Below are 26,070 nucleotides of genomic sequence, written 5' to 3'. Positions count from 1 at the left end.
CGGACTATGCAACATAAGGAAGTGACGATCTGTACTGAAAGAAAAAAACAAATAAAAGTATAGGATGAGTCCATATCATACGAGGGGATTATCTTCAAAAACAAATTAAAGTTTAGGACGAGTCCATCTCATTAATATAAAATTAATAACCCAACAAATAAAGACGTAGTCATGCAAATAATGGGATTTAAAAAATCCTCTGTCAGTTTTTTTTATTTATTCCGAATTTAATAAGAGAATTTGACAATATTCTGCCGAGATTTACAGCTCTAAATAGTTTGAGGTGTGAAATCCTGAAATGTAGTGGTCGTCAGCTCTCGCTGAAATGCGTAACGGGTAAGGAGTGTATCGGATTATGCACCATCGGCGTCGTGCAGAAGTGAGAGGGAGAAGGCATACCCGCCAGCAGCCACGGATGCACGCTAGTGTCTCTCATATCCGCGGGTAAGAGACGCTAGCCCGAGGGTGCACAGTGCTGATGACTGATGCTGTAATGTAATTAATGTGAAAGTTGTTCAGTTTGGAAATCCAAATGCCTATCATACTTCAATTTTATATTAGGCCTATACTCTTTAAAGAAAACAACTCTCATTTCTCTTTTGAATAAAAGGTTATTATTATGTTAAAATATATTTTGTCTTCACAAAGTTTCTGTAACGCCTTGAGTTAAAAGGTGTACAGCGTCACACCATTGTGCATTTTGACAAGCCTCTTCAAATATTGTATTATTTTGTTTCTATATAATTTTGTAAGGTTTTTAGTAGCATATCTCCAGTTCATTCGTCTTTCATTATTTGAAAATTGTCTATATTTATTTTGATGTGGCTATCCTTTTTATTGGCGATACAACTGGGAAAGTGTTACGTATGTATGAATGAATGAATGAATGAATGAACGAACTAACGAATAAATGAATAGGTTAGGTTTAGGGTGGCTACGGGCGGGTTAGGACGATCCTTTGCACGTCAGCCATAGTGAGGCCTCTTGTACACCCCGAAGTATATGGGATGAATGAGGATGAGGGTATACCAGCCCACCGGCTGCATGTGACCCCTCATCTGCTCACCCAATGGAGGCTCTAAACCTATTTCATATCAGATTTTGCAATCAGCACATGTTAATTTCTTTTTAGACGTCGCATATTTTTTATGGACGGTTGTGAGGGGGCTCCAATATAGTGGGGTCTACACAACGTCGGGCCTCTGGCTAGAAAACAAGGAATTTCCCATTGGCAAAGAATGAACATCCGCTTCTTGAATGGGATTACTCTTAATTACTTTTTGTGAATCTAAAAGTGGAACACCATTTCGAATTGCATATTATTATTTAAATATAATAATGCATTTTATATTTAAATGAAGCATGTGGAATAACCTACGTGTACACAGAAGTTTGTGTGCCATTACAGGCTATATTAAATTTTCATGATACTCAGAGATGCAGTTGAATACAAAATACCGCAAAAGTAACAGAGAAGAATTTTAATGTTGCATTTATAAACTACTGTATAAATTAAAAGCTAGATACTTTGTTGTTTCTTTCCATTGTATGATATATTCAGAAAGTATGACAGCATACTTCTTAGATAAGTCATTTCTAAAATAACATTCTCGCAGATGACATCATGAATGTATGTTTTTCAACTCAATGTCACCTTGAATTGGAGCTTCAGACCATTACATTTCTGGTTTTATTGTATAAATTCTGCACCAGAGAGATTTATATGTTTTAGACCACCACTGATGGCAATGGATTTCACAGTATTTGGAGTCTTTTATATTATCCTTTCATAATCTTGACAGATTTTAGAGTGTGTAGCTATGTTACTCAATGCTAAGACTGTAGTAGAGCACTAAATGCTTATTAGAAACGGAAAAGAATGAAGTATTGCCTTGAGATTGTTCAGCGTCTTAAAGAAACGTATACTTGAGGTGGTGTGTTACTACACACGAAACATGAATAACCACTTCGATATTGAGACAAAAATCAACCAAAAAGGTGGAAACACCACTAGTTTTCTACTCCCAAAAGGTTTAATGTGGAGATACCAGCTATAACTTTTATATTATCAGGTTTTTCGAATGCAGAAATAGTTATGGTTGATTTCCTGGAACATGATGTTACTATCAGTGAATCAGTGATGCATTCGAGTATCGTTCCAACCGTCTGAGACGAATGCGACAAGAACTGAAGCTTAAGAACTGAAAGAAATTGACCGAAGTAGCGTTTGCATTTCAAGTTGCACTGAAAGACTATGAGTTTGAACTGATGTGTCACCCATCATATTCACAAAATTTAGCTGCATCAGGTTACAATATTCTGTTTCAAAACCTCAAACATGATTTGAAAAAAGGAAATAAGAGATATAAGTGATGTAGTGGAAGTAGTGAATGACTAGTTTCAATTAAAAACTTCTTAATTCGTTTGATGAAGATGAAAAATCTTCTGGGTCGTGTCAATATGTATTTAAAAATAGGCTTAAGGACTTTACTAATAGACGGTAGTATATTATACATACTATTTAAAGGGTGTAATTGATGTTTTGTTATTTGAACTGTTGTGTCAGTGAAGTGTGTTGTGTAAGTGAAGTGTGTTTCTGTCAGTGAAGTTTTATAGTTTATAGTGGCAGTGGAAAGTATTTGAACAGTGAAATGATTTTGAAGTGTTAGTGAAATCAGGATAGTATCAGTGAAATGTGTCATAGTTCCAGTGCAGTGAGTGAGTTGTCTGCGAAATTAGTGCAGTGCTGAAAGGTACTTGTGAAGGTATGAACATTTCGTACTCGCGGGTTTTAGTTCGAACTCAGGGTTAAGATACAAATTAAATTTACTTTAAGTGATCGTGCTTCATTTAATTTAAGATGCTCCCTGTATTATTATTATTATTAATTATTATTATTATTATTATTATTAATTTATTATTAGGTCTAATTGTGTTTATTATTAATTGAAGCGTCGACTGGAACAACGTTATAAGTTACATTTGGTAAAATTTACAGGAGCTGCAAAAATGTGTACACGTACAACGTTGTTCTTACAGGGTAGCAAACTTTTGAATGGACAAATTTCACGTAATGCAAGCCAAAGAGTATAGCAAGGTAACATGACATATAACATTATTACACGGAGACACGCCGAATGAAAATTTGTAACTTACAACGTTGTTCCAGCCGACGCTTCAATTGTCATTATTGAGTGTAATTAGTTACCACTGCCACCGGGTATATACCCATTTGCAGTTTGAATAAATACCTACACACAATACTATGTGCAGTGAGTTAAAAATAACTTATGTTGAAAAATAAATAAAGGTACCAATCAAAGCTTATTCTTCTGTACATAATTGAAGGCTTGAGGTAAATAAGAGTGTAAGTGTCATTTTTATGAAAATTGTGTTTTTACTTGAATAACAATTTCTGTAGGATTTACCTAGCCCCATAACATATACAATAACCAAAGTCCAAACTCATTCCTTTATCATTTTATTGGCATATCGTCGTTGATTTTCTGAAACCTCCTATGTGACACTACAGACCATATTTTTTTTTCAGGAGGAAGAAAAAAAAAAGTAATTAAATATCAATAGAACTATATAAGAATATAAGATAATTCGGTATAAAACGTTAGTGAATATGATGGACATCAATGGCATATCGAGGATAAGTGTAGGCCTATTGATATTTAATTAATTCTTTCTTCCTCCAGGAAAATTATGCTCTGTAATGTCACATTGAAAGTTTCATAAAATTAACGACAATATTATAACTCAATATCCTCGAAAGTATGAAACTGACATTAGCTCCTTATTTACTTCGTCTTCATTATTGATATCTGATATTATTGGCAATTCAAAAGACAAATGTCCATATTTTCATGATTTTCATATTGCTACTGGAGTTCATACTATATAGACGTTTTTCTATATGACAATGAAACTCAATGGTAGGTTTCTTTTGACGTCAGATTAACACGACGTCAATATTGTAGACATTTCTAAGACAAAACAAGACATCTTAACAACGGAACAACATTTTTGTTGCAGTCGTGTCTCGAACCTCAGGCTTCCACACAACATTACAGCAAATTAAACCTTTATACACTCTTTTACATACTGCAAGCGACAAACATTGCTGATAGAAGCGATAATGTACAACGAAAGAAAGAACGTTAGGCTCATTAATAAACTGCATGTATATGGCTTAGATAAAAGCGAACATTTACAATGTGTCAAACAAGTCATAGTAATTTCAGTACCTTGTTAATAGTACCCTAATTATGTCCGGACGATGGCTTGAACACCACGGAATAGCCATAGCTCAACAGTGAGGGTAGTCGATTAAAAAGTATGCTAAATATGTCTGGGATAACACGCACGGTTTTATCATAAGAGCGTATAGGCTAAATATTGATCAGAGAGAGACGTTATCCATGCACCCACGAATTAGAAAGAGCTAAAAAATAATATGGGAATGGAATATAGGCCTAATGATTCTGATTTTGATCAATATTAAATTTAAGTTTTGAATACATTTTAAAACGATTGTCAAATAAGTCGGAATATGATAAAGAGATAATATAGTTTTTTGTGAGAGATCGTGCGTATTTGCTTGGTTTCCGCACAAAACCAATCCGCGGAAAGTATAAAATTCCACATTCAGTATTCCCAACCTAACACACATAACAATTTCCCTCTTCTTACCGCTTAAGTGACATATTGATTTTACTGCTTATAAATTGAAAACTTACCACTGCAATTTCATCTAAATTGCACTGTTAATTATTGTTTTTAAATATTTGCAAAAATTAAGTAAACTCTACAACTCCACTAAAGTTACTGCATTCATGATGCAAGTAACATTAAGGAAGCCGTGAAAAAATCAACAAGATTCCAGACTCATCATAGACTGGGAGGGGGGAAAAAGACAGGCGTATATCACGGCCTGCTGGAGTATAGTAAACACAGAAAATATTTTAAAGCAACAATGTTGAAGATAGATATTTTTGTTTTTCAAATTTGCCGTCATTGAACAGAAACCAAGATTAAGATTTCATTGCAACTAATTAGAAAGTCCTCTTTCAGGTATGTAATAAACGATCTTCGCACAAAATAATGTACGATACACGAACGGTATGTTTTCTTTCAATTCTCGGAAATTAAAAAAGCTCAACTACGTTTCGCTTTTTCAAATTTTTCCTCGAACATGGAAACTTCAACATACCGCTCTTGTAACGCATATTACTATTGTTTATTTTCCGTCTTGACTTATTACGGTGTTAACTTAAAATATTTTGTTAACACATTTGTTTTTCTTAAGAACGTTTTCGCCCTATTGTGGGCATCTTCAAAGATATCTATACCTAAATTGCATAATGTATGTTAAAGTACAGAAATTAATTAGTTAGAATACATGAATACATTTAAAAATATTTTCTAAAAAGTATACTAAAACACAGCAACATATTATAAAGTATTTGAGTCATTACATATTTAATCTAATACAATAACTTGTTCACGATCTCCAGCTAACATGAAGAATATGGCATTAAATATGCATATTTATTACATAATTTGTCGCTGTGTTTTAGTATACTTTTAGAAAATATTTTTAAATGTATTCATATATTCTAACTAATTAATTTGTATACTTTAACATATATTATGCAATTTAGGTATACATATCTTTGTCTGAGAATGCCCACAATAGGGCGAAAACGTTCATAAGAAAAACAAATGTGTTAACAAAATATTTTTAAGTTAACATCGTAATAAGTCAAGACGGAAAATAAACAAAAAACTATATTATCTCTTTATCAATATTAAATTGTTCAAATTTTACTTTTAGGCTTAATCAAAAAATAAGTTAATGCAGTGTAGATCAACTCAAATTTAAAACCATATTGAAAAATAAAGAAAGCATGAAAAACTGCATTCTCTCTGTTCTCGTGTAAGTAGGGAAAGGAAATTCATGCATTTGTATATTTGTTCTCTATCGTTGTGTGAATATGTTGAAAGATTATCTATATGAGTCACAAATTTCTGAATACAATGATATTACTTTTATTGTGCATAAAAGTGCATATTTTACCTTTATTTATAAAAGCATCATATTTTAACATTTATGCACGGAAACTGCATATTATGTGCGTTTATGTATTTGTCTTTCACTCATTTTAAAAAGTATGTAACCTCGTAAACACGACTAATTTATGTTTATTGTACTCCAACCACAAGAAAGTCTCCAGGGAATGAGACGGAGCGGGGTGGTGCTGTGAATGAATGTTGATGTCATATGATGTCATAAGGTCACACATGTGGGTACTCGTATCTCTATTGGTTATCTCTCAAAGCACAAACGATAACACTGATATACACATTTTTATACTACCCTAGTTACAAAATTATATCACGGTTAATTTCCTGGTCTTTTAATCCCTCCATGCAGGAGAGCGCATAATTTTTAAACTGACGTTATAACTCTAATATTATCTATCTACTTTGCTCCAATAGATGTCGCAGTAGTAAATACATTACTTTCACGGTTTATCTCCTGGTTTGAGAACAGTATGAATTTTGAACGTAACGATGACGCCCTCATAGGGAGCCTCTCAAGTTAGCAATTGGTATTCCTTTACTGCAATCTTTAGCAGATTTCGATAGAACAATATCCAGTTTAACATCAGTTCCAGGAAATGTAGGAGATAAACTGAACGAGAAAACAGCAAATATTCTTTCCAAAAACCCTGGCTATTATCAATTTAAAGAAATTCAAGATATTCTCGAAGGAAAAACACCTCAAAAACCAACAAAATTTTCTATAGAACAGCTTACAGCTTTTGTGCAAGCCCCTCTTACTTCTTGTGACTAGAAATAAGTTTTTCGAACTACAAAGCTATGCTGAGAGACAACAAGCGAAGAGTGACAACAGAAAACATACGTCAATGCTTAGCTGTGAACTGTAACAGCATAAATGGAGCCTTCAGCAATGAGACAAGCGCTTCAAAATTCATGGTCTAAACGTAAGTTACCTATACCTTATTAAGTTATTATTCTTTTAAAATAATCTCAGACTGATAATTAATATTTTGTAGCATATTTATCTATTTTACGGCATAAATGCATACATATTCTTCACGTTTTTGGGGCATGAACTTCCTTTCCCTGTTTATAAGGAAAAATACATCTAGTAATTACACAACACAAAATAAAAAGGAGCTACAGATAATTCAAAGACCGATAAAAAAAATTAAGGAAATTAGTAGAAAAAAATAATCAAGAGCGCTTCTGAATTGGCCAGAAATCTGATATATGAAAATGACTGACTATATTATGCGATTGGATCAGAAAGAATGGATCTATAGACTAAACTCTAGGTAACAGATTGTGGGAAGAAAAAACCATACATTATGAACTGGACGTGTCATGAAGAATAGTGAAAAGATGGTGAAGAACGGAAGATCACAAATAAAATGTGTAGAAAGAAGTCAAAAATTTCCCGGAATGCCTATGCGAAAATTCTATTTACCAGCTATCTTGTCCTAATGCAAGAAGTCTTTGTATTGTGCAGTATGAGCTTTGTGGCTGATACGATGATGATTAGGCCTATTTCCTAAGACATCCACCATACTGAAGACACTGTTACATAGTCTAGTTTTAATTTAAAATGCTCACAAAAGTAAAGATGAAACTGGCAAAGTAATTCATTCGTGAAATATTATTATTGAGGTGACGATTTCAACAAAGTAGAATTTGAATTATTAACAGATCCTTTGAAATTTAACTGTATTTTTTTCTTTTAATTTAATTTAACATAACATAGATAACGTAAAGTGTTTTTAGATATTTCATTTATTAAGCATATACTGACTAATTCCTGAAGCAGTAAAAGTGACTATCGCTTTTAAGAAGGTTGTGTGCGTATAACATTTCTCATAGGAAGAATTAATAAAAATTTATACTTACTACTTATAGATTTAGCAAAAACATATGACAGTGTACCATTAGGTAAATTACCTAAGCTCTGAACGACTATAACATTAATATAGGCCTAAGTTTAATAAGAGCAATAATATAATTACACAATAAAACAACTTCAAAAATAAAAACTGAAAATTAAGTCATAAATAGCTTCAAAGTAAGAAAAATGGTTGCGGCAGGTTTTCAGTTTATTGCCAGTCATTATTAAAATTTACTAGAACAGATATTAAAAACTGGACTGCAAATACCAAGAAAAGAATACACTAATCGAGAATGTAACAGAAATGCTGACGAATATACCAAATTTTCCAAGACAACTACGTAAAAATAACACAATTATTTCAGGTATTAACATAAAAAAGAAAGTATAAAGATAGGGACTTCTATCAACGGAGAAGACACAGAAAAATATATTTATATTCAAGAAGTAAAACATTTACATTTGGAAAACATGAAAGAAACGATTTCATTAACAGAACACATGTATTTGTGTACAAAATAAAAATGAATTTGAGATCAAGCTATATATAAAGAAATAATTATTCAAATAGGAGAAGAAAAGCATGCTCTAAATTTCGTATGAATAAGCAAAAGATCACAAAAAATATATATGAAACCGAATTTCAATATATTTTGATATAGACCCATATAGCGGAGGTATAGAGAAGAAAGTGAAATTTTGGCTACTGTAATGGTGTTTTGAAAATAGGATGGAATATCCAGTTTGGAAAGAAATAATAACAGACGTATGAAGAAATAATCATAATAGGCAAGAAATATTGTTATATGGAGAGAGAGGGCAAAAACTACGCTGGAATGACCATGTGAAGAGGTGTTGGAGCGTCTTCCAAAATGAGTGGTGAATTATGCAACAAAAGAACAAGACGAAGGGCCGATCAAAGAAAACAGAAGTGGTCATAGCACCTAGTCCAGCAATTTAGAAAGAGAAAAGAGAATGGATCTGGAACCGGAAGGCGACATTCGTTACAGAGCCGGATGTTGGCCTACGTGGATAGATATCACCGCTCTCCAATAAACATTTTTTTCTATGTGGTTATATGTAACTGAACCTTAAAAATTCCGCAGCTGAAGTCAAACCTGAAACTTGCACTAAGTCGACTTCAAATCTTCTGTTTAATTTGAACTTAAAACTTCTACAATTTAAGTCAGCCTTGAAGTTTCTGCAGTTTAAGCCAACTTAAAAATTTCAGATTTTGAAACTTTAAAACTTCTGCGGTTTAAGTAAACTTTATCATTTCTGCGGTTTAAGTCGGCTTTAAAACTTCAGCAGTTTAAGTCAAGTCTAAGATTTCTGAAGTTTAAGTCTACCTTAGGATTTTTGCAGTTTAAGTCAACCACAAAACCTTTGCAGTCAAGTGAAGTTTAAAACTTCTACAGTTAAAGTCAATTTTATAAATTCTGCAATAATCAATCTTAAAACTTTTAAAGTTGAAATAAATATTAAAACTTCTCAGTGTAAGTCAACCTTACATATTCTGTAGTTTAAGTCAACCTTAGTACTACTGAAGTTATAATCAAACTTACTATTGCTGATGTTAGAGTCAGCTTAAAACTTCTGCAATTAAACTTAACTCGGAAAACTTCTAGTCAAAATCAACCTTAAAATGTTTGCAGCTGAAGTCAATCAAACTTCTTCAGTTGAAGTCAACCTTAAAACTTTTAGCAGTTGAATTCAACCTTTAAACTTATACAGTTGAGGTCAAACTTTAAACTTTAGCTGTTGGAATCCGTCTTCAATTCGAGTTAATCTGAACATTTTTGCAGTTGAAGACAACCTTCAAACTTTTGCAGTTGAAGTCAGTCTTCAAACTTTTGCAGTTGAAATCAATTTTAAAAGTTTTTCAATTGGAGTTAACCTGAACATTTTTGCAGTTGAAGACAACCTTAAAACTTCTGCAGTTGAAATCAACCTTCAAAGTTGTTTTTTTAATTGGAATTAACCTGAACATTTTTGCAGTTGAAGACAACCTTAAAACTTTTAGCAGTTGAATTCAACCTTTAAACTTATACAGTTGAGGTCAAACTTTAAACTTTAGCTGTTGAAGACAACCTTCAAACTTTTGCAGTTGAAGTCAGTCTTCAAACTTTTGCAGTTGAAATCAGTTTTAAAAGTTTTTCAATTGGAGTTAACCTGAACATTTTTGCAGTTGAAAACAACCTTAAAACTTCTGCAGTTGAAATCAACCTTCAAAGTTTTCTTTTGCAATTGGAATTAACCTTAACATTTTTGTAGTTGAAGACAACTATAAAACTTTTGCAGTTAAAATCAACCTTAACACTTCTGCAGTTGAAATCAACCTTTAAAGTTCTTCAATTGGAATTAACCTGAACATTTTTGCAGTTGAAGACAACCTTAAAACTTTTGCAATTGAAGTCAACCTTAAGACTTCTGCAATTAAAGTCAATTTGAAAACTTCTGAAACTGAATTCAACCTTTTAATACTTCTGCAGTCTAGGTCAATCTTAAAATTTCTATTGTTCAAGTCAACCTTAAAAGTTTTTTAGTTTAAGCCTGCAAACTTTCCTACATAGCCATATAATAAAAGGTTATCAAAGAACACCTTTTTCTGTATTTCATCGATACCTTTCTAATTCAATCTGTCTCTTTGCTTTAAGAATACTATAGTTTAATTCGACTCCATTTTAAGAATGGGAAATGAATGCTTAAAAGGAGTGATTTTTCCCCTTCTATTTCACAATGCGTGGTAGCTACCAGAAAGGGGTTACCCCTTTAGGACGCTTTGCATTTCCTTTTATTTAGCGATAGCGTTGGTGCTTCCCTTTTTAAACGCGCCTCATTGTATTGTGAAGCTACCGCAAGCCCGCTAGGGATATGCTAAAGAACTTTTCGGACTCTATAGTACTTTTTTACCCAATGACATAAGCTAATTGACAACCACTTTATCCCAAGTTTCCTAGCGTCTCCATATGGAGAATACACTGTTTCGGATTATAGCTATTAGTCCTCAGGTATATATGTCAAATTCGTGGCCAGCATGAAAGTTTCATGCTGGTTTATTTAACCAGTATCATCTATCAACCAAAGAGTATTTGCGACCGGACATCAATTTACAAAAGCATTACTGCAAAGCATGCGGTTTGAAATCGTTTACCTGACCTTTCAACATTAAAACTACAAGTTTTTTTTTTTTGATTGGATCTTTTTACTTTTTTATCAGAGAAAGTACGCAATGCTGGAACAAAATCAATTTCGAAATTTTGCGAGAAAAAAAAAATACACTCTTTTCAGTGTATCTGATACAGGAAAAGTGATTTTGAGCACGCTATGTCTCTGTGTACAGCGATTTAGTTTAAACTGTTGGACAGATTTTTTGTAGGTATTCATTATCTACGGGTCAATATATCCCCAAATTATACACATGAAATATAATTAATTTAATAAAAGTGAATAGGTTTTTATCAGAAGAAAGTTACAAATGGCGATGAAGTCAAAATCGTCTCAAAATTTTTTAGTGTTCTTTCTTGTATCACATGAAAATATGACCAGCTCAGTATGTCCGCAGATTGCTATGTCTTGTAGAAAGTAGTTAAATAGATGCAGAATTATTTTCTAAGTTTTTTTCTAATAGTCCTAACAGCTCTTAGGACTAGCCAGGTATAGTCGTAGGTCTACTCTTAGTGAAGAGCCCCTTCAATGCTACAGAATTAGCACCCCTTGGCATCAGCATATTTCCTATGCATCGGTGAACCAAAGCAAAGTAATGCATTTTAATATTCATGTTACTTTCAACTGTCGATTTTCATCATCATCATTCTTTTACGGTGTAGACCCTGGATCTGTTTGGACTCACTTTCCTCACTGTCTTTTTCTAGGTCTTCGTCCCTTGTGGTCTGTAATTTAAGATTTGCATTGGAATGCAAATGTCGTATTAAATATGATTGCAATATACATTTGACTATTTATGTAAATTAGTAAAAATTAAAATGTATAATTGAGTTGATGCAGAAGTTCGTACCATTTTTTATTTGGATGAACAGAAGACAGGAATTCACCAGTAATATATTCTTCTACATTAGCTATTACTCTATTACTAATATACGACATCAGCTTCAATTAAAAACAAATTATAATACTGTACTGTAGAATCCGTTCTGAATATCTTCATTCTATTATACTCACGTGATCTTACCATATTTCTTGGTACGTGTTGATGTTACTGCAGATATTACAAGGTCTCGTCGAATTGCTTGTTTTTTAATTATGTTTTTATACAAATTGTTGATTTATCGTAGACATTTTAGCTACTTTAAATGAAGATGAATACTTAAGATTGTGAGGAATAGTTACATCGTAATCTCTGTTAATTAATTATTACAAACTGCCCCCCATTGAGGTAGCCTTTACGGACTCAGTATATCTTCAAAAAATAAATATACATATGTAAACATAGATAATTAAATTTAAAAGAAAAATAAACGAGGAATAGGGCATGAAAAATTACAATTGCTATTAATATGGCACCATGTGATTAATCAGATTTGACAGGATTTTTAACACAGTTATCACAATGTCATCCCTCAGAGATGTTGGCAGAGCAAATTTCAGTCGAAATTCTTCGAAAAAAAGCTGGTACAGTCCCTCAAGCACCTATGAGCAAGCCGAATACCTCAACGTGAATTAAGGCATATTTCAGCTTGAAATAGTTGACTGTAGGCTCATAGATCAACTTCTTCTCATGGTGGACCTCGGCTGACGACATTCTACTTCAAAACGTATCGTGGGGTCCACAATGATGCCCTGTTTAGTGTCAGCATTGTACGCTAAAATATCTACTCGTCTCGTTGACCCATTTTCAGCTAGACAGGAGATTTCTTCTTCTAATATCCAGCCCTTATTTCTTAATACAGCAGCAATTTTGGATCTTATAAGATGATGTCTAGAGTTCCTCAATAGCAATCTCTGTTCACAGAATCCCAAGACGTGTGCTAAAGTTTTAATCTCCGGGCAGCCATGTCTGCACCGGGTACCGTCAAGAGATCTGCCGGGAACGGAACGAACAGCTGCTAAATTTGCTATAACGCATTAACCATTTATTTTGTCACAAGAAAATACAAGTTTTAATGATATTTCTTTTAATCCGGGACTGGAACTCTCTTTCATAAAATCTGTACAGTTTCTTTTGTCACTCTTGTTTAATATTCACTACACCGTTCAACAGATAATACTACAGTGTTGTTGCTATATTTAATGTACCTTCCTTATGCAGGTTTGCTTCCGATCTCTGATAACGAATTTGAATGACGTCATGTGAGTCAGGAATAACACCAACAGCTGGATTGCGGCGAGAGGTGACAAACCAGTAGTGAGTGATTTCATGATCAGAGTGCACCGTGTATCACAGTAGCAATGCCCAAGAAAATAGAGCCTTTTTGGGAGGGGTACATAACAACTCTTTCCGATGCCAAGTACAGTTACGTGAAAATCATAGAAGCTTGCAAAAAACGTGGTTTCGTTATTTCCAAGAAAGGCATTTTGTGTGCACCTAATAAGACTGGCAAAGCTCGGATGGGATTAATTCCAGAGTGGAGAAAGCAAGCAAATCCACCCTCCGTCACAAGTTGCCGCACCCCACGAGATGATACAAATTAATTCCATTCGAGCTTTACCAATCTTATTAAGTACACAGAAGATGGCTTTCTTGGAAATAACGAAACCTCGTTCATTGCAGGCTTCGGTTATGGGTTGTTAGTCGTTCGCCCAACCCCGAAACTGGAGGACCACCCCTTATCGGCTGTCCGCGACTGTTTATTCAATAACGAAGAAAATTTTCAGCTTTTATTTGGAAGAAAATCTCATTTTTCGTGCGAATTCTCCATGAAACCTATTTTTTTTTGTTCAAAACACCGTGATTATGAAGTAATTTCATGAATTTATATAAATTTAGCAAAAATTCGCGGATATATTTCACTTAGTTTTGAATTTTCGTTAAAGAATTTGCATTTTGTATGCATAAAATTAAGTTTTAAACATATTTCGCGTACCGTTATATCGTTAATACCAAAAAATCCCATTCCTACCTATTTTAAATTATATTAACATTAGTGGCTTGTACAGAAAATGCTGCAAACTAAGTTCATTAGACGTTCAAATAAACATTTTTCAGATTTATTTTCAATGAAGAATATCAGATATTCTGAAAGTTATTAGTTTCCATAATAATGAAACACACTCCTTCTGAATATTTTTTTATGCCGAATACTTTTTCTTGAACCTATCCACCTTCAGTCTTCTAGTTTGAACGCGAAAACGCAAGTAACAATGTCAGGACGATCAGTCAGTTTTTCATGTGAGAGTAAAGCAGTAGCTATTTCAGGTCATTGCGGATTGTAGGTGGAAAAAAAAAAAAAAAAAAAAAAAAAAAAGTCAGTTTTGCTATGCTTTCGAACAATAGACATAGCTGGTATAGCTGCTGCATGTTTCGTAAACTACCTTGAAATGTAGAGGGTAAAATCATTTTATCCTGCTATGAGATCTTGCTGAAATGATCGGGAGACTACAAAATCTTGTAGGCCTTTTATTTTATCAGTAAGTAATACCTTTTGGTCTTTCCTTAGGAACTCTAATTTTTGCGCTCTCTCGAAGAGAATCACTGCCATTAAATATATGAAAAAGACCCAACCCCACTTGATTAATAGCTACAAAAATATTTGATTTTTAATAACAATATTATCTTACGTACATTTTATTGTTTTCAGTAGCATATACTATATAGCCCTACTCAGTAAATTATATAAATGAAGATCTAATTTAAGATATTCTCTACATCTACTTGTATAACCCCAAAACGTTTCACTTTCATATCATCAATATAGCCTTAATAGCATAATTAATGAAAAATTGTCACAGCATGGCATTAACTATAATAATATTTAATTTCTAATGGCAATAATGTCTTCAAACCACCTCAAGTTGTGTAATTTTTAATACCCAATACACAGCTGTACTCAGAAAATTATACACCACAGAATTAGACCTGTAAATTAATTTTAGTAAATCTCGAAATTTTTAATAACCAATTTAATTTGAGCTCTAAATATGTCAGCATTCTTGCAGATCATGGCCTTCATGTAATATTGTTTACTGTAGTGTGCGTTTTGTTTTATTTTGAAATGCAATTAGTTAGTGACGACAGATAGATTTTAGAAAATAGGAAAATTATGTTAAAAAATTGACATTTCACTGAAAACTACTATTTTTCTTAAAAACTTTGGGTTCCAAGCTTCAGAATGAGGGTCATTTATTAAAATCCGTTCAGCCGTTTTTCCGTAATTTCCATTACCAGTTCAAATTTTATATATACATATATGGTGCGTCAATGTGTGAAGAGTCGGTGCGCTTTTCTTTATAGCATCTCTTAAAATAGGCTGGAACTGTCTGAATACAAAATCAAAGAAGTTAATAAAAAGTTTATGAACTAAAATGTCTACTTATCTCAAGTACTCTTTACAGTGCCGTGATAAAAAAAAAACACATTTGAAGTGTGACAAATGTATGTTATGGCATTTTTATGATTACATCGTAGGAGATGATCTTATCTGGCTTAACTTTTATTTACTTCAAAGAATAATTACTTAATCTGTATAGTTTCAGATTTATATTAAAAAAGCAAAGGAATCACTCGTTGTAGACTATACAGACATATGCTGCTATACATGCTGTCCGTCAAAACAGGCAATGCGTTAAGGCCGTCGTATGAAAATTTTATGAGATCACAGAAGCGATTTGTCAGTTCTTGGAGTCTGACAGAAGCTTGAGTGTCAAATAATGTCGTGCGTTGGGGGTTAAAAATGTAGGGGTGGGACAACTGTGTAAAAAAGCACACATGCATACACGCAACATGTAAGAAACTTCCATACGGTATTACAGAGTCTCTTTCTCTTGAATTGTTGAACCGGTATGTGGGTTTGAATTATCCATGAATAACTGTTATATTTTTGGATCGTCAAATGATGCTCATGTCATAATTTTGCGCCTATAATCAAGATGTTTGATTATGGCACCGTGTGTTGAAAATTAATGCCCCCAACGTTTCGAAACTACTTACGGAATATGTACGTGAATATATTTTTTTTTGGGGGGGGGGGAACTTTTTTTTGTCTCTTTGTATTAAAAATTATGCAGTTTTTCTGAAACCAATGATATATACTTACTTACTGGCTTTTGAGGAACCCGGAGGTTCGTTGCCGCCCTCACATAAGCCCGCCATTGGTCCCTATCCTAAGCAAGATTAATCCAGTCTCTACCATCATATCCCACCACCTCCCTCAAATCCATTTTAATATTATCTTCCCATCTACGTCTTTTTCCCTCCGGCCTCCCAACTAACACTCTATATGCACTTCTGGATTCGCCCATACGTGCTACATGCCCTGCCCATCTCAAACGTCTGGATTTAATGTTCCTAATTATGTCAGGTGAAGACTACAATGCGTGCAGTTCTGTGTTGTGTAACTTTCTTCATTCTCCTGTAACTTCATCCCTCTTAGCCTCAAATATTTTCGTAAGAACCTTATTCTCAAACACCCTTAACCTATGTTCACCTCTCATAGTGGGAGTCCAAATTTCACAACCATAAAGAACAACCGGTAATATAACTGTTTTATAAATTCTTTCAGATTTTTTTACAGCAGACTGGATGATAAAAGCTTCTCAACCGAATAATAACAGCAATTCCCTGTCTATGATCGGGTTAAACCCTGATAGAACTGATATTTAAGCAACGGAAAGCTACCGCATATGTCTTTTCTAAGATAAACTACAAACATGGCATGAAGATAGATGTATAACATGTGGAGACTAAGAGGAAGGCAGAAAATAACAAAGATTGGAGAATGCTGGGTTTGCAGTGGAAGACCTGCCCTCGGGTAGAAAACAATGAATGAATGAAATAGGGCTATATGGCCAGGATTTCCCTGTCTCTGATCAGGTCAGAAACCTGATAGAACTGATATTTAAGCAACGGGAAACTAATGCATTTATTTTTCTCAAGAAAAACTGCAAACATGGCATTAAGATAGATGGATCATATGTGGAGACTAAGAGGAAGAGAGAAAATAACAAAGATTGCAGAATCCTGGATTTTCAGCGAAAGACCTGCCTTTGGGCAGAAAACAACGAATGAATGAATGAATGAATGAATGAATGAATGAATGAATGAATGAATGAATGAATGAATGAAATAGGGCTATATGGCCAACATTTCCCGGCCTCTGATCGGATCAAAAACCTGATAGAACCGATACTTAAGGAACGGGAAGCTACTGCATTTACCTTTCCCAAGAAAAACTTGAAACATGGAATTAAAACACATGGATCATATGCGGAGACTAAGAGGAAGGCAGAACACAATGAATGAATAAAATAGGGTTATATGGCCAACATTTCCCGGCCTCTGATCGGGTCAAAAACCTGATAGAACTGATACTTAAGGAACGGGAAGGTACTGCATTTACCTTTCCCAAGAAAAACTTGAAACATGGAATTAAGACACATGGATCATATGCGGAGACTAAGAGGAAGGCAGAAAACAATGAATGAATAAAATAGGGTTATATGGCCAACATTTCCCGGCCTCTGATCGGATCAAAAACCTGATAGAACTGATACTTAAGGAACGGGAAGATGCCGCATTCATCTTTCCCAAGAAAAACTGCAAATATGGCATTCAGATAGATGGATCAAATGCGGAGACTAAGAGGAAGGCAGAAAATAACAAAGATTGGAGAATTCTGGGTTTGCAGTGAAAGACCTGCCCTTGGGCAGAAAACTATGAATGAATGAATGACCTTAGATTTTTGGGCAATTTCAACTTTACACACATACACCCACACACACACGACGGAACTACCATGACCCGGAATAAGTACGATGACCGGTCTATAACAAGGGAAGACTAGCCGAAGATGTTACTTCGTATATAGCCTACATTAGATTATATACTGATCACAGAAACTAAGAAACGACTAATTATAACTATTAAATAATTTAAAAGTTTTGTTATCTCTAATGTTTAGAACTAATTTAAGTATTTAAAATACCCTGTAATTTACAGAACACAGTTATAAAATTTCCGGTGAACATTCCTTTATTTTTTTAATTTGTCCGAATAATGTTGTAATTTGAGTAACCTATTTTAATCACGGGTTATAAAATAGTAAAGCAAGAGCATAGAATTAACTACAGCTCCACTTTCCTTTCTTCTTCTATAATGACTGGATCCCCTTAATTATAATTTTAATGAATCGTTTATAAGATAGTTAGTCAATGTGGGGACCGCATTTCAGTATAATTGCACGGTTCTTCAGTTCAAAATAAACACGAAACAAAAATATGTAAAAGAAATGCAGTAGCTGACCACGGATAAGAAATGTTTGTGTTCACATTTATGTCATTAAAAAGAAACAATAATAAATGTCGTTTTGTTCATTAATTAAATTATGCGCCTTTTGTAACTAATGCTGATACAAGTATTGCTGCACAGTTAACCCTCCCCTTGGCACGTTGGAGAAGTCATTATAGATATAAATCACAATTTCTTGCAAAAGAAGCTAAATTTTTGCTGTGAACGTTCGAAAAGTTACGAAAATTAGCACTTAGGTTCTTTAAGACCCCCGCAGATTTTACAAGAAACCTTGTGGTTATGTAGGCCTATTATCATGAAAGGTAGGAAGTTCGTACCAAAACATAGCTTTCAGGTTGTGTAGAGGCACGCATATAAGTTAGATCTAGGCTCTATTGCACTAGTTGTCTTCTGTGTATATTATACTCCGCTCACATAAACAACTCACAATATATCCTCCAGTGTGGTTGGATGAATTTTTTTAACTAGATTACAGCAATATGCATAGCAGAGAAGCAGTTTTAATACGCGCTAACGTTTGCAGCGGAGTTGTGGAGTTTAGTGAGCGTTTTTTTAACATGGCAGTATTTAATCACACGAAGTTCAATGCAGTATCTCCGCTGCAGTCCAGAAATATAGAAATGACACGCCGAGAGATGTGGAAGAATAATTATTATTCAAATATGTATACCAATCCGCAGTCGTTGTTCATTTGGCGATACAGTAAGCAATACTGTATCATATTTCAAATTTGCTCCAGTTACGTCTTACGACAAGAACGAACATTTTCAGGGTACAAATATTATTTTTATGAACATAGAAAGGCATATTTTTGATAAACTGAAAATGTACATTATTATTAATTGTAACAAGGCTAGATACATATTATTACGTATTTTGTGTCATTCTTATATGTATGGGTAGGCCTAAATTATTTTATGTTGAAAATTAAGAAGAATGCAGTTACCAATTATTTTTTACACACACAATATTCGTAAAATTATTAATTTTGTTTCTTGTTCTTAGGCCATGGATCATTTATTTATTTTGGTGTAGTTAAGGTAATCAGGCCTTCTCTTCCACACCACCATAATTAGCATCAAGATACGTTTGGTTACCACCAACTGTACATGTTTGTTTTGATAGTTTATTTACTTTGAGAGCTACGACACTACTGTTCATTTGGTAGATATATTTTATTTACTTATTTTGCTAATAATTGTAACAAATATAATATAAACAGAAAAACTTCAGCTCGTCCCCCCTGAAAGAGTAGAACTCGCGCTCAGGGGCGGATTCCTGGATTTAAATTAAGAAGTACATAATACAATTTGTCTTGTGTCTACTACGCAATGAGAATATATAAATTTAAATTTACAATTTTGCAATTTTTATAAAATTCATATATAATTTTTAAATTTAATACTAGACCTATTAGAATTGACAAGATTAGGACATTTAAAAATACATTTGTTATATATTCGTGGGCCTAAATTGCTACTAAGATTAAATACTGTAAGAGTGTTGCATTTTGGTTCAAACAATCTTAAAGAAATTCATACCTTTTGTTTCATAACTATGAGTATACAATTCAAAATTATTTCAATTTTCATGTATGAATTTTATTAATACAATATGATAAATTTGTCTTATTTTGAGAACATTAAAGTCTAAAAACAATTTTTGAGATGGAAAATCAATAGGTTTATGAAGACATATTTTAATTATTTTATTCTGTAATAAATAAAGTGGATTAAAATAAGCTACCCCATCCTATAAATTCCATACATAATTACCGATTGAAATAAAGTATATTGTGCGTAATAAACTTATTGACAAGTAATTCCTCAATAAAACAAAATAATATATTATTTTACGTAATTTATTAAAAAGGTAATTAATGTGTTGGTTCCATTTTAAATGATTGTCGAAAATTATGCCTAAATACTTAACTTCAGAGGACTCCTTAACATTTACACTGTGTAAGGCAACAATTCGAGTTACGTAATTTAAGACTTAATATAGATGTAAGAGGTTTGTAGATAATGAGAATGGAATAATTATGGTTTTATTTTCGTTCATATAGTCTAAGCGTACACAATTCAACAGCTTCAGCAACATAAAATACACCCGAACACAATAGAAAGAGCCATCACTGAAGTGGAGTATCTTTTTATGTAACAGAGGCCTGCTTTTAACGAAGATTAATTAAAAAATAAGAAAACTGCATCAAGAAACATTTATTTCATATTCAAAACATCCAGCTTCTTTTTTACTCGATTCCTTGCACCAGATTGGAATTTTTTAACCTCTTAAGGCATTTTCTGTAATAAAATTTATTACATCAGTAGACGCCGGTAACATCCGGGGGCATTGTTAGTAAATGTCCTCATTTATGAAACCGCAACGTGGTTTGGAGGCTTAAACTTTGATTGCTGCTGATTATGATTTTTTATTCATAGGTCGTAATTAAATATAGGCTATTATTATGTATCATCAGACATCATTTGAGCAGTCCATAAAAATTCATTAAACGTATCACGAAATACGTAAAAAGTGAAAGAAAAGATTTCCAACTTGACTATGAATAGGCAAATAGCATATTACTTTTTATGTACGTTATAGATGTATGAAGTTACAATAAAAGATAGGCTATATAAACTTTTTTAAGTTATTTTCAGAATTGTAGCCTAGATCATATATGTAACAGATAACTCATCGCTATGTTAAAATCGGCAGCACTTTGAAGAGAACAACCGCCAGGATCGCCACCCGTCCGCCGTAAACGAACACGAGATGGCAGTACATAATTGCTAATGCAATTCAAATGGGAATTATGACATGACTCCTTATGTAACAACTAGATGGCAGCATAGTAAACCTGACAAAAGTTGTTAACATCAAAGCCTATAAGGCCGATCTATCTGTTACATATATGATTGTAGCTCAAGTTGTAGAATTACTAGCTTCAGAGGACATGAGTTTGATCCTTGAACAAAGAAGTGGAAATTTATTTCGCTTTCATTGAAAGTATCTGTCCATTACTCTTGCAGTTGTACTGTGTTGTTTCAAGTGCTGGCATAAGCTATACTTACAACATGGTTAGGAAGTACCGCTAGGGTATCGTTAAAAAGACAGTGTCGATATAGGCCTAAATTCCGTACAATCGCATTCCTGCAATGTCCGTTCTCCTGTGTCGTCAAACTGCAACATTCCGAGCTCTACAGTGTTTGGTAAAGCTATTGTTTAATATTACAACTTCATATAGTGTGCCAGTTCTTACTCTCGTGTATTTATCTTTTATTTCTCCTCATAGCGTTTAATTAAGTTTATGCCTGTACCATTAAAATAAAACGTATTCGCGTACTTATTTTTCATTAACCCTAAGAAGCAGGGGCTTTGTGACCAAAAATGGTTCTTCACAACGCGAAATGTAATGAACGAATGGTTAAATCGAATAAAATTGCATACTGATAACCTCACGGCCTTTCATTTTTTATAAAGACTGTAGTGTGCACTTTGTATTCAGAAAACTCAACAAAAATTGAAATTTTGATTTCCAACGTACTGTAAATGTCGCTTGAAAATACTAACACAGTTTGCTAAAACCAATTCTCCGCCTATTCAATTGCAATATAGCGTCATTGTGTTTTTTGACAGTAAATTATTTAGAAGAATATGTAAGTAAAATATTAAATTCATGATTTCATATTTAATGTGTATAACTTGACGTGTCGAAATACCTGAAACGTATCAGTAAAAACCTTTTGAAAATCACACCGAAGATATAAGTTATTTAAAAAATTTAAAATATAGGCTACACCTAATAAGAAGAAAAAATAAAAAATACGTTAGCACAGAAAATATTTCAAAATATTACCTCAAAAATTGTTAAAAAAAATTATACGTATCACTTTACAAAATAGTAAGCAAAATATTTGAAAAATAACAACAAAAAGAGTCCACTGCTGTGAAGTAGCGGTTAGCGTGCCTGACTGTGTAACGAGGGGTCCGGTTTCAAATCCTGGTTGGGACAAGTTACCTGACTGGCGTTTTTCCGAGGTTTTTCCTCAACCCATTAAAAGCATATGCTGGGTAACTTACGGCGCTGGATCACGGTCTTATTTCGCTGGTATTATCACCTTCATCTCATTCAGATGCTAGATAACCATAGCAGTTGATAAAGCGTCGTAAAATAAGCAATTTTAAAAACCACGAAAACCTTAAAAATCACATAGAAATATATGGAAAATAACGCTAAAAACCTTTGAAAATTAATTCAAAATCTTCGAAAAATAATATCGAAAATATTTTAATAACATGGAAGAATGAAACATAGTGGCGAAAATATTTTAAAATGTTGCGCCGAAAAAACTTAAATCACCGAAAACCTTTAAAAAAATATCAATGGTAACCCTTTCAATACAACCGAAAATTTTTCAGTAGGCCTTGGCGTATAACACATAAAAACACAAAAGCGATAATTTTAGAAAATAACACTAAAACTTTTGAAAAATAATAGAGAAAACATTTACAGTTCAACACCGAAAAGCTTAAAAGCTAAACTGATAACTTTATAACAGTAAAATAAAAAATCTTAAAAATATAATACCAAAAACATTAAAAAATAAAGCGATAATTTAACAGATCAACTGCGGAAACTTTTAATAAAAATTAATAACAAAAACAAAAATAATTAATCTCTAGGAATAAATAAATAAAGGAAAAACGCAGGGTCCTACTTACATAATCTTGGGAATAAAAAAGAAATGTGTGCTGAATTGGTGTTTTACATGAATATCACTATAATCGAATCTCAGGGCACCACATATGCTGTACATTTACGAATCACCAAGGCATTTATCTAATCCCTGTGCTAGCTATATATTCATTTTTTATTATTTGTCTTAAGTACGGTACTCAAGCCGGCAATCCTGCTTTAGGCTCATAATTCAAGGTCTTTTCCATTACAACCCTTAGATACAGATACCATTAAATCTCCCTATGCACTAAGTGAGAGGGGGCAACATTCGGTGAAGGAGTATGCCCGCATTACTCTCTCTACATGTGGTTTTCTAAGAAAGATACTTTTCAGAATATCTTTTAATGTGGTTTCACTGTGGGAGGTTAAGCTATCTGTTACATCCCTTCCTTGTTGCTAGTTCTTCCCTTCGAGCTCTTACGATATTACAATGTATCTAATTACTATCATAAACTCGACAGAGAAGCCCCTTACCCTGCGGGAAGAAAGTATCCAGACTCCACGAACTGAACCCCTGTGTCTGCTTCTGCTTCAAATCTTATTAGATATTTGCTGCCAAGTCTTTAAACGCTGTCGCTGTCACAGGGAACGCATTTCTCTGTATCTTAAGCTGTCGTCATTCTTTTGCGATTGTGGTAGAAATTCTACAATACTACTGTATGTAGTAAGTATTAACTTTCACCTTTAGAGTGCAATCAGAAAGATACTACTGTAGGCTAATGACTAGAACCAGGATGTTTGGGCATTTATAACAGTTAAAAGAGGCAGACAAAAAAGGCAATAAGAACGTAAATAACAGTTAAAATAGGCAGCAAAAAAGGCAATAAAAACGTTAAATACAGTTAAAATACGCAGGCAAAAAAGGTAATAAAAACGTAAATAACAGTTAAAATAGCCAGCAAAAAAGGCAATAAAAACGTTAAATACAGTTAAAATACGCAGGCAAAAAAGGTAATAAAAATGTAAATAACAGTTAAAATAGGCAGGCAAAAAAGGCAATAAAAACGTTAAATACAGTTAAAAAAAGGTAATAAAAACGTAAATAACAGTTAAAATAGGCAGAAAGAAAAAGGTAATAAAAACGTATATAACAGTTAAAATAGGCAGACAAAAAAGGCAATAAAAACGTTAAATACAGTTAAAATACGCAGGCAAAAAGGTAATAAAAACGTAAAAAAACAGTTAAAAAGGTAATAAAAACGTAAATAACAGTTAAAATAGGCAGCAAAAAAAGGTAATAAAAACGTAAATAACAGTTAAAATAGGCAGCAAAAAGGCAATAAAAACGTTAAATACAGTTAAAATACGCAGGCAAAAAAGGTAATAAAAACGTAAATAACAGTTAAAATAGGCAGCAAAAAAAGGTAATAAAAACGTAAATAACAGTTAAAATAGGCAGCAAGAAAAGGCAATAAAAACGTTAAATACAGTTAAAATACGCAGGCAAGAAAGGTAATAAAAATGTAAATAACAGTTAAAATAGGCAGCAAAAAAGGCAATAAAAATGTTAAATAGTACAGTTAAAATACGCAGGCAAAAAAGGTAATAAAAACGTAAATAACAGTTAAAATAGGCAGAAAAAAAGAGAATAAAAACGTTAAATACACTTAAAATACGCAGGCAAAAAAGATAATGAAAACGTAAATAACAGTTAAAATAGGCAGCAAAAAAAGGCAATGAAAACGTTAAAAAAGTTAAAATACGCAGGCAAAAAAGGTAATAAAAACGTAAATAACATGTTAAAATAGGCAGGCAAAAAAAAGGCAATAAAAACGTAAAAAAGGCACAATAATCTTTCAAAATGACATTATAAATTTTAAAAAGGCATAATATAGTTTAGCAATAAATTTAAATTATATCGACATAACTCACATATTTACTTCGTAGGTGACACATGTTGACTTATAAAATACCTTTTTTTTTTCGTGATTAACTGTCTTTTTACAAACCTTACATAACAAAACTGTTCCATCACTTGAAAACACATGGGCACCAAATTCACTAACGTAAGCATTAAGTTTACTTTTCAGTGGTTTACTGAATTTAGGCATTCTAGCTAACCGATCTTGTACCTTCTGTCACTCGACAGTAACTGACTGTTCCTCACTCAAATTTCTTTCTCCTACAATAGTAAACACGTGTAGCACAAAATTGTAACAGTAAGATTTGAAAATATGAAAGCAAACAATTGGAAATGCTACGTGACAACTTCTATGAGAATGGGCTTAATATTTAAAATTATAAAGCTGAATACATGACAATATTATATTTGTAATTGTGGCTTGTCGATAATTATTCATATTACACCAATAAGTTATTATCAAAGCACGATTATTAGCAGATTAAGCACTAAAATAAATTACTTTTATTTACTATTGCTAGTAAAGTTAGTCATTGTTTCAAAATTATTTAAATTTCATACAAATTACATTACAATTAATTAGAAAATTGCAAATAAATAAGAAATATTGCTTTAAAATGACAAAAAAAAAGGGCATGTATTAGCAAGAAACACCTTAAAAAGGCAAAATAGGCCAAATAAAAATTGGCCCTATCACTTTGATTTACTCAAAATCACATTTATATCTATGCAAATAATGATTTGCTTCTACCCAGTAAAAAAAAAAAGCATTTTGCCAAACATCCGGGCTCTACTAATGACGCTACAAGAAATTCATTCGTATGACAATAAGGCCTAAAATGCTTGTTTTCTATATGTAGCCAAATCTCGTGATCTTGAAACTGAAGGCAGATGTTCAGTGGCATTTTTATAAAATTAAGAATAATGCGATTGATAATATAACTGACGTGATGGAACATTGTAAACAATACATAGCCATTACATTTACGCCTATATATATTTTTTAGGTTCTATTACTTCTTTCAGTAGCTATATTTCTATCACATAGCATAACAAAAACGATACACAAATCTTTTATTATTGTTTAGATT

At 32.9% G+C, this 26,070-nt stretch overlaps 1 long non-coding RNA gene across 2 annotated transcripts in view; it reads right to left on the bottom strand.

The window, feature by feature from the left end:
• The window catches only part of LOC138713257 (uncharacterized), an 89,057-nt gene that overhangs the window by 1,974 nt on the left and 61,013 nt on the right, over nt 1-26,070 (bottom strand). The gene's annotated exons all lie outside the window — the stretch shown is intronic.

This window comes from Periplaneta americana, chromosome 14 (genome assembly GCF_040183065.1).
Source record: "Periplaneta americana isolate PAMFEO1 chromosome 14, P.americana_PAMFEO1_priV1, whole genome shotgun sequence".
Lineage (NCBI taxonomy): Eukaryota > Metazoa > Arthropoda > Insecta > Blattodea > Blattidae > Periplaneta > Periplaneta americana.
Note: the sequence above shows the minus strand (reverse complement) of the source record. Positions and strands in the feature narration are given on the sequence as shown.